A 10,965-nucleotide genomic window follows, 5' to 3' on the forward strand; every position below is an offset into this window, starting at 1 on the left:
TGTCAGCGGCTGAGCACCATGAATGTAGATTGGTTTCGAGGACATCAGGACTCATTTACAAGGTTGTTTGTACTTGTAAATGTCATTTTTGGTGCATACATTCCACGGCCTTCCTGTAGGCACCTCCTCCTAGTGAGCAGCTCCCTCAAATGGAAGCAGAGCCGTCCTGAGGCCAGCAGTGGTGCCAGCTGCATGGCAGGATGCTCCTGGCAGGAGGCACTGTGGGAGAAGGAGAAAGGCAGCTTGAACTGAGGTGGCCCCACGCTCACAAAGAAATGCTCTGGAGGCATCAGATGAATGCCATTAGCAGCCAGTTCAATCTCTTCCTTTTCTCCTCCAGAGTGTTTGATGGAGCAGGTCGGTATGGTCTTCTGTCTGTTTGTAGGTTTTTTGTTTTGCTTTAGCTCTTTTCTGCATTGCATTTTTTAAAAAATTGCATCTAGCACTCTATTTAAGCTTTTGCTAGTAGCTAAAAATATAAATAAATCAGGAGTTTGTTTGGTTTAATTCCTGCTGCAAGTTTTTGCATCCAAGTGTCATTATGAATCAGTTATTTCTTTGCTCAAAACCATCAAGTATAACAGCATCCAAGGTAAATACTTAAATAAATCAAGTTTGATAAATTAAGTAGCTAAAACTTCAGAAATCTAAGATAAATAGGAAGGAGAGAATATTTTTATAAGGTTTATTCAGGTTTCCTTGGCAAGACCTTGATCTACAGTAGACATCCCAGCCAGTACTTTCCCCTGCAACCTGACACTCTTGGCTGAGAGACATCACAAACACAACCGAGTGACCATGTGATGGTAACTGCTCTGAACAGCTACAACTGTGTGCTGATGGCTCCTCTGAAGTGGTTCACAAGCTGAGATCACATGTAAAGGCCAGTTAGAAGGTAGCCTGGATAACCCAGCCCAGGAATGAGAACAGGATATGTCTCCGTGGCAGGGTAGCAGGCTGTATGCAAGAAATAAATGCAGGTGTCCAGCTATTCTGCTGGACTTCTAGATTGGAAAAAGACACAACAGATTTAGAGAGGAAGAGTCTCTTTTTTTAGCCAATTACATAATTTTATAGCAGCATTTAAGGGAAAAATGCAGTGTGCACTAATTATTTTTATAGCAAATTAATAAAATCGTCTGATAGGAAGAGAAACACATTCTCTCCCTTTGCTCCCTCAAACTGGCTCCCTACTTGCTGTCCTGTAAAACTCCAGCATAAATATTCTGTAAGGCTGCCCCTGATCCTCAAAAGATCAAAGCAGCCTCTTCATAGAGGGCTGAACTGTGCAGGGCCAGCAGTGCATGCTACAATAAATATCTGAGCATCCATTGTTTATCAAGGACTAAGGAGAGCAGAAGGTTATATTAAAGAAGAAAAGAGCAAATTTTCCTGCTGTGAATACTTTGAGGTAAAGGACAAACCCAGTATGTCAGAGTTCAGCACTGGAAAGGAGAGCTCTGGAAAGAGAAGATGTTTCTTTCTGTCCGAAGAGGGGATGCTGTGACAGTAAGTGTGTCATCCTAGTCCTCTGTTAAAGAGCATTTTAGATGACGTTAACCAGACTTTGGAGGGCAGCTGTTATGAAGCACAGCTCAAGAAACTGTGCTGCCTCAAGGCCTTGGAGCAGCCTTTTTACTTTTATATCTTGGCTAATGAATAGGCTGCCCTTTGGCAACTGTTATATAAGTGAGAGCTTTTTAAACCCAATGCATTTCACATTCTCTTGAAAAACAAAATTTTTGACCCAACAGGATAATGCGTAAGCAATTCCCTGAGTTATAGCCTTCTCTGCGTTTTCCCAGTGTGGGTTTTTGCTCCATAAAGCACATCATGAGCATGGGGAAGGCAGTTCCATGGGCAAACTGCTTTTGCAATATTGCTTAGAGGTGTCCAGTGATGTCAATATGATCACAGCATTCTTCTGAGCCAGGACTCTGTCCTATATCAACTGAAATTAGTGGGATCATTTCCAACGATTTTGCTGTGCAGTAAGTTGGGATTTGAATAAGAGAAGCAAGTATGAATAGATTATATTCAACATATTTTTCTCAGTACCAGAGAAAATGATACTCACAAATACTGCCTCTATGCTGAAAGTTTCCCTTCTTTAATAAGCTCTTTCTTCTCCCCAAAACTAAGGGGAAAACAGGTCATCCACATAAAAATGTGCATTTGGCACACTACTTGTTTTGAAACAATTCAGTTCTTGGATTCTGCTGCCCTGTAAGTGGAGAACAGCTCTGGGTACACTTGTAGTGGACTCTGTTAACATTCATGTTCTGCTTCTTTAAGGGAGAAAAAAGTAAAAATAATAATCTGTTTCAAGTTTTACCTGGAGCCCACTGTTAAATTGGTCCTTGGCCAATGGCAATCTAAGAATATGCTTTCCTGCTAATTTGGTTCAGTGATAAGATTGCTTGCCAGCAGTACACAGTGGGGGAAACTCAATGTGGTTAGCCCTGGTTACCTGGCAAACAGGCATGCAATTTGAACAGGCAGTGGGAAATTCCTATTGACCTGCTTATGCTGCTTTTTGGAGTAATATACTTGTCTCTTTTTTCAGCACTCTCTTCCTCTGCATTAGTTGTTCCTAGGGATTATTTTTTGTGCCTGTGGAAGATCAAAGCAAGAAGCAACTTGAATTTGCTCTTAGAAGTGGCTTCTGTTACATCAGGATTGAGACCAGTAGACTAAAAATTAACACGCAATTAAAAAAAATCCCAAACTCCACCATCAGAGATACAACTTCTGGTGCCTCATGGTTTATTTTTGGAGAGTGACAATTACATGAGCATAGTTGGAGGACACACAAGTACCTGTTACAGTGTCAAAACCAGGCAAGTGTAATTAAATGTGCTGTTCTGGTGGGCTTGAAACCTATTTGCAATCAAGCGAACCAGTGAGCTTTTCAGCAGATTTGGCTTTCTCCCCTCGGGAGAGGTTGAGCACTGGGACAGTAGCCACGTTTCGCTGCTGCTCCTGGCTGAGGCACGTTGACAGAGACGTGTGGGAGTTTACACAGGGTCCACTTGCACCAAGCCTTGTTCTGGCCAGGATTAATCTCCCATTTTTATAAGCACAAAACTTCAGTAACATTTACCCCCAAATTTAAAAAATATCAAGAATTTACTACTAAAGCAAATATTTTACATAAATAAATATTTATTTAATCTTTGTTGGCATGGATGAGGAGAACACAGTGTTGGAGCCAAACCCTTCGTGGCCTCCTGGATGTACCTGGTGTTAACTCTTTCAGAGGAAAGGGGAAGTGATGAGTCACCCACAGATCTGCAGTTTCTTTTTACTTCCCATCTAGCTAGAGCAAAAATGCCAAAATCTTGAATGCTGTTAAGACTCTGAGTACATTGTATGTGAAATGTGAGATGCAGCCTCTGACAGTCCTGCAGTGGAGCACAGCACAGGCGCTCCCCAGCCAATGCCGAGCCGGTGCACTTGGAGCTCAGCAATCAGATGCAGTGCACCAATGCTATTCCAGCAGTCTCATCAGAATTAATTAGCCTGGCTGAGAGGCAGGACAGATTTTGCCTGAGCAGACTGCACAGACAGAGCAGCTATAGAGCCTGGTACCTGAGCCAGTTTATTTGGAGCAATACGGAAGTGCTGTCAGTGCTGAGAAAATTGTACAGACTTAAATGGTGCCAGATCACACTGTTTATTAGATCAGTTGTCTCAATGACATATGCAGAAGGCTGTATCTAAAACAGGTTTGCTCCTATGCTTTTCCTTTTCGGTGAAGATTCAAGAGAGGGAAGAGTCTGACTATCCTGCTTGAAAAACCATTCCCTGTGAATTCAACAAAAAAGGTTAAGTTGTAATAAAGCAGTTCCTTTTCCCATCTCATATGCAAGCACATCTATTAAGAATGGAAGCAGAAGTAGGAACATATAGATATGCATTAAAGTATCAGAGATCTCCAAGATTAATCCATACACTCACTAATCTATAATAATTCAATTTTACTTAGTAGAACCCTTTAAATGAATATTTGGCAAAAAGTATGCCTATATTTTATTCCTGAAATCTACACTGTGAAGTAATAGTTAAGGATATAGAGACACATTCATTAGCTTCCAGGAGAAAGGAATTTGGGAACCTAATCTGATGTTAAGACCTTTCCAGGTAACGTGAGCCTTTCATCTAATGGGGTTCTTGTATATATGAGCTGTTATTGCCAGGCACAGTAACCCCAGCTATGAGCAAGGGCTGACCTGGAGAGTTATCTGCTCCCCAGGGAACACTGGTGGAGGACTCAGCTCCTTCCTCTGCCCTTGTCTTTGCTGTGATTCTGGGCAAGTCACTGGGAAAAGGGCTATTTGGAAAGTGAGGAATATAATACTTTGAACTAGGGGTGAGTGTTAAGATAAAGAACGTTGAAAGACTGTGTAGTTATCTTCAGTAACTGGGGAACAAGCAAGCACTTCAGAAAAAAAACCCACACTGTTATGTGGGCTTGTTTTTGTGACAATCAAAGAGGAAGCAGGACAAAAATGTGAGTACGAGAAAGTATTTTATATACACATAAATACCTATAACTGATGGGATCAGGAGAGAGGCACTGCTCTGGCAGGCTAATCCCTGACTGCATCCTTCACACTGTACAGTTACTGCTTGATCCTACAACAAAGTCTGTGTTCACAGGTGAGATTTCTGTATAGCTATATACCACACACAGCTGCTGCTGCTGCATTACAAAGTGCTCAGGGCCAGATGCTGCTGTAGTTTGGCAGAGTGGGTACAGAATAGGAATTAGGGCTTTCAGAGCTATCCATTAAATTTACATGTCTGTTTCAATTCAGTTAATGGAATAAAAATCCAAGACTGAGGATCTCAACTATGAATCCCTGGAGAAATACAAGGTAAGATTTAGGTAGCTCAGAAAGGAGCAGATACTCTCTGCAGTTTTCTGTGCAAAAATGTGCTGTAAAAATTCAGTGTTACCTAAAGGGGGAAAAAAAAAAAAAAAAGAACAACCCAGAAAAAGAACAACCCAAACATTTTTGTGAGAAGCAGCACTAATGGGGGGACATGTTAACAGGAGTGCTGATTCATATCATTAATGTGGGCAGGCAGTAACCGTGGAGAGGGAAAGATCTGTTGGAACATGCTTCTCTTGAGAACACGCCTAAATTAAGAGGCTGTCAGAGACATGTGTTTCACAGTGTTGGCAACCCAGGTGTAACAAATTTCCAAGATGACTATTAGTATAGAGTACTAACAGCTATAAAAGCACTTCTAATTTCTTGCTGAATATGGAGGCTTAGCTGGAAGTGGTAACTGCAGGTAGAAGTGAAGAACATTCAGGATACACATGCAGAGTAATGGCCATTGGCAGGGAACACATAAATGGCATGATGGGGTCCAAATCAAGTGATTTGATTTAAGAAAAAGAACCAGGAATTATGAGAGTGGAAAGACCACCTCACACTATCCTACTGCAGAACTTTTAGCTCTCTGTGTCAAGCATTTGTCTTTGACACCAGATCTTGGATCTGGTTTGTTATGGCAATTCCTATTGTCCTTTCTTTGCTTTTCTTTTGATATGTTTTAGAATAATTATAATTTCCCTGGGAAAAAATACACATGCTGTCTTACCATTTTTATTTTCTGAGTGCTACATTTCTTTTAATTTATGGACCTGTTTTTGTACTGCAAAGGAACCAAAGACTTGACAGGATTTTATTTCCTGAATGTGACTGTTGCCTGAGAAAACTACTTTTCTATTTCAGAAGGGCTGCTTTGAGGAGCAGAAATGGGAATTAAGCATGACTTTAAAGAATTTAAAGGTCTTCAACTTTACTAATCTCTTCTTATAGTTAGTGCCCAATGATCTGCAGTGGTAGAATATTTAAGCACATGACATGAAGGAAAACAGCTATTTGTGTACTTTTAATAACTTTTAGGTATCTTGCTAGTAAAGGACATTCAGTCCTTTCACCTTGCTGAACTTTTAGTAAGGGTGGAAGAGAAAAGGTAAAATGTTCGATGTTAAACATGGAGACAGGGTTCAAGGATGTTTATTTTACCAATTGGCTTATAATTGGCAATATTTATCATGAAAAGCTTGAAGTGACACTTAGTTTGGCTACTTTCTTTTCAACAAACAACCCCACTCCTAGCTGTACTTATGGAATCCAAAGATCTGAGACTGCTTCATGGTACTGAATAGTGAAAAACATTTTCTGGTACCTTAAAGAAGTGTTTTCATGGTAATTATAAAGACCTGACCTGTTCACAAAGCAGGGCATCAGGGCAGGTGAAAATGGTGCAACACAGACTTTGAAAATGGAAGTCTCCAGGCCACATCTGAAATGCACAAAGTGTTTTTTCTAGAAAGCACTCTGTCAATCAATGGTGCTGGTAGCAGAACTCTGTCAGCCAAGGACATCAGGTAATGTCAGCTCCATGGTAATCAGGCTTGAACAAATGCTGGTGGGCTTTTTTGTTATTGCTTTTTTTAAACAATCATTCTGAACTCCACACTTATGTAATTATACAGGTTTTATTAATTTATGATTTCATTGACTTTATGTATCTGATTTATAGTGTTAATTAACATTGTGTCAGGAAACTGTTTGGAAATGCACCTTATTTAGGAAAAATCTCTGAAGGACACAGGAACATAAATTCCCATGAGTTTTCCATCTCTCTTTCACATGATTGCTGGCATTATGAAGGAATCTATAGCACCTATATCTATGTTTTTTTCTGGGGAAACACAGCATCAGAAATTCAATTACAATCTACTGTGTTGCATTGGTTGGTAGGGGGAGCATGGGACAGTGTTTTGGGGGTATATTGCATGAGAAGGTGCTGGAAGCTTCTCTGGAGCCAATGCCAGCCACCTCCAAGATGGATCTGCTGCTGGCTGAGGCCAAGACCATCAGCAACAGTGGTAGTGCCTCTGGGATAATATGTTTGGAAATGGGAGGGAAACACTGCAGTTGCATATGGAGAGAGGAAAAAGGAGTGAGAATATGTGAGAGAAGCAGCTCTGCAGACACCGAGGTCAGTGAGGAAGGAGGGGCAGGAGGTGCCCAGGCACAGGAGCAGAGATTCCCCTGCAGCCCCTGGTGTAGCCCATAGTGAGGCAGGTGTGCCCTGCAGCCCAGGGAGGTCCTCAGGGAGCAGAGATCCACCTGCAGCCCATGGAGGAGCCCACACCAGAGCGGGTGGATGCCCAAAAGAGGCTGTGCTCTCATAGAAAGCCCACACTGGAGCAGGCTCCTGGCAGGACCAGTGGCCCCATGGGGAGAGGAGGCTGCACTGAAGCAGGTCTGCTGACAGGAATTTTGCCCATGCTGGAGCAGCCTGTTCCCAAGGGACTGCACCCCATGGAAAGGACCCATGCTGGCACAGGGGAGGAGTGTGAGGAGTCCTCCTCTGAGGAGCATGTAGTAGCCAAGACAACGTGTGATGAACTGAAAGCAGCCTCTGTTCCCCATCACCCTGCACTGCTGGCAGGGAGGAGGTAGAGAAATCAGGAGTCAAGGGAATAAGGAAGGGCTGAGGGAAAGCCATTTTAAGATTTCTCCTTAGCCTACTCCAGTTTGATTACCAAGAATTTAATTTCTTCAGTTCAAGTCTGTTCTGCCTGTCACAGTGCTCACTGCTGTGTGATCTCTGTCCTATTTCAACCCAGGACACTTCCATTACATTTTCTCTGCCCTGCCCAGCTGTGAAGAGTGATTGAGTGGCACTGGTGGGCACCTGGTGCTCAGACAGAGTCAACCCACTGCACATATGTCTCTGACCACTTAAAAAGAATTTGCTAATGTTGTCTCAGGAAGATAGACAGGAGAGGACTTCTGGGTCCCACTCTTTCCTCTCGTATACTTTCTAGATAATATTTGTCATGGGTGACTGTTTCTGGTTTCAATGTCAGGCTTGCAGAACCTCATGATCTCATAGCTATTCTTTAGATGGATCCACAAATCATGGTGTGACAGAATAAACTTTTTTTTTTTGCTGCAGGATACAATTTTATGATGGGTCTGCACTGCCCATCTCACAGAAGCTCCTGTCAAAAAAAAATGCTGTTCGGGGTGTTTTGACCCTGAACTGCTTTGGGCACAGCAAGAATGAGCAGCTGGAGAAGGAGGCAAAAGGCAGGCAAAGAAATGTCTGCTGTGAGCTCCCTCAAGCAGCCTGGGCTGCCCAAAATGAAGGAAAGCCCTCACCTGCCTATGATGAAGGAAGGCAAAAATCCAGGTCTTTGACAGAAGTTGAAGCTCTTGACTATTGCCAGGAATTTTGCATCACTTGCTGATTGACATGATGTCTGCTGAGTGCTTGCCCATGGACCTTAGCTCCAGGACTTCTCCCTCACTCAGAGACAACAGCTCCCAAGCAGCTGCACCAGCCTTTGCAACATTCACCTCTGTGCAGGCACAGGCAGTCCAGGAGAGGGATGCCAGGACACCCAGACACCCAGCCCCTGCTTTGGGGCAAAAAAAGGGACCAGCAGGCAACATCTAAGTCAGGCAAGGGTCGGGAGGTGAGGCAGGATCAAGTCAAAGACTAGGAAAGCTTATGCAGGATGCCTGTGGAGCAAACACCATGCCTGATGTTCCCAGTGTGGATGTGTTTAGAATGCCTTACGGCTCTGAACTTAAAAGTATTTTAAAGGGATTACATTATATATTCTTTCTAGTTCTTTATGAAGCTATTTATAGTAGTTGAATGCCAGGAGTTTGGGATTAAAAAAACAAAACACCCAAACAAAAACCCCAAAGCAATTCTAGATGTAGCCTTTATTTTCGTCAGTCTTGTGGTTCTGTGTCAGATGGATAACACAGAGTTAGCCATATTACTATTTCATACTGGCATATTCTATTGAAAATGAGTCAGGAGCTACGCCATAATACTTCCTGAATCCAGCAGAGCTAATGCAGATTTACACTAACATTACTGAGAGGAGAATTTGGCCATTTTTGGACATCAATGATTTCTAAACAAAGAGATACAACATGCCTCCAACAGGGCTTCAGAACCCCTCATTAATGAGATTTATGAAACTCGAAGAGAAAACAGACTGCTGAGCAACAACTTTATTCTTTGCAATTTGTGCAAGCTGGTGATACATACCTTTTACATTTAATAACAAAAATACCTGCCTGGAGCACCTTTTACACTTTAGCTTGTACATGCATTGTGTCATAGTATTTTATTCCAATTTCTATCAGAGAACTCTACTGTCTGTATACAGGAAGAGCTTTTACAATACTTACTAAAGCTCTGAGTCCCTGAGACTGGATTTTCAGTTCCCAAGTAGGGCATTCTCTGCAATGACTTTCCATCACTGCATCCAACATTCTCTGTCTCCTTTGAAAATCATGGCTGATTAAAAGTCTAATGCAACAGCTGTTTGTGATCATATGATTGATATTGTTTCCTAGACAGATGCTGAGTATTAGATGCAGAAACATTTTTACAGTGCTCAAGAAATTTGGAATTGATATTTGTTAAAGCCACAGTAGGAGAGAGCTGCTAGACAATGCAGATTCTTTAGACATAATTAAGAATTGCTGTAACTCAAAAGATTGATCACACCACTCAAAAAACCCACCCCCATAGGTGGTTTTTCAGGAGGCAAAATTATAAAATTATTTTCACTAATCAGAAAGTACTCTGAAAACTTCTAAGATTGCACTATGCCCATAGATTACTGCACAATGTAATTTCTTTTTGCTGTTTAATATCAGAGGTGAACTCCCATTTTGAAAAAGCTTACTGGTTAGCTCCCATTAGCTGGCCACTATGAGACCAGCTGCTCCTGGCAAGACCAGGTAGAGCACAAGTAGGGATATGGTAGCTAAACAGTTTGCAGTATAGGAGACATTAGGTTTTGTAATTGTCTTTAAGATATTAAAAAAAGTCTTTGTGGTCAATCAAGGCCCTGCTGCGCGATGGCTTCAGCCAGGGGAGGCATCTCAGGGCACAGATCCTCATCCACAGCCCTGCCACGAGCCTGGCACCGAGGGTGATGCCTGGGAGAGCCTCACCAGCATCCACTGGGAACACCTCTGTTACTCAGGGAGTAACCCTGAGGCCCCGTGCCCATGCAGAGAGCCTGGAGGGGCCGCAGCAGGAGTGTGCAAAGGGCCTGGAGGGGCCGCAGCAGGGGTGTGCAAAGGGCCTGGAGGGGCCGCAGCAGGAGTGTGCAAAGGGCCTGGAGGGGCTGCAGCAGGAGTGTGCAACGTGGCATGGCCTGGGGTGAGGCTGTCCGGGCTGAGGGCTGGCATGAGGAGCTGAGGGGATGCACCTGGGAACTGAGGGATGGCACTGGCAATTGAGGGGTGGCACGGGGAACTGAGGGAATGCACCTGGGACCTGAGGGGTGGCACTGGGATCTGAGGGAATATCTGGGACCTCAGGGGTGGCACCTAGGACCTGAGGGGATGCACCGGGGCCTGAGGGGCGGCACCGGGACTGATGGGATGCACTTGGGGACTGATGGGATGCACCTGGGGACTGATGGGATGCACTTGGGGACTGATGGGATGCACCTGGGACCTGAGGGGCGGCACCGGGACCTGAGGGGATGCACCTGGGACCTGAGGGGCGGCACCGGGACTGATGGGATGCACCTGGGGACTGATGGGATGCACCTGGGGACTGATGGGATGCACCTGGGGACTGAGGGGCGGCTCTGAGCAGTTGAGGGTCTGCACCGGCGCTCACCACCCTCAGGCTCCAGCAGGAGCTGTTCCGGACCAGTTTCCAGCTAGCAGCAAACTCTTTGTGGAGGGTGTCCAGGCAGTGTCCGGTAAGAGCTGGAGCACTCAGGTAAGCCGTTCCTCTTAGTTTCCCTCAAAGCTTTGCCCTGTTGCAGGATTTTCTGCGTGGGTGGTGGGAGCAAGGGAGGGAAAGGTTCCTTTTCTTCTTGGAGAGAGTTGGAGTTTGAGGTTTTAAAGGTTCTGGCTTCACACTCGGATAAGGCTG

This window comes from Agelaius phoeniceus, chromosome 8, assembly GCF_051311805.1.
Source record: "Agelaius phoeniceus isolate bAgePho1 chromosome 8, bAgePho1.hap1, whole genome shotgun sequence".
NCBI classification, from domain to species: domain Eukaryota; kingdom Metazoa; phylum Chordata; class Aves; order Passeriformes; family Icteridae; genus Agelaius; species Agelaius phoeniceus.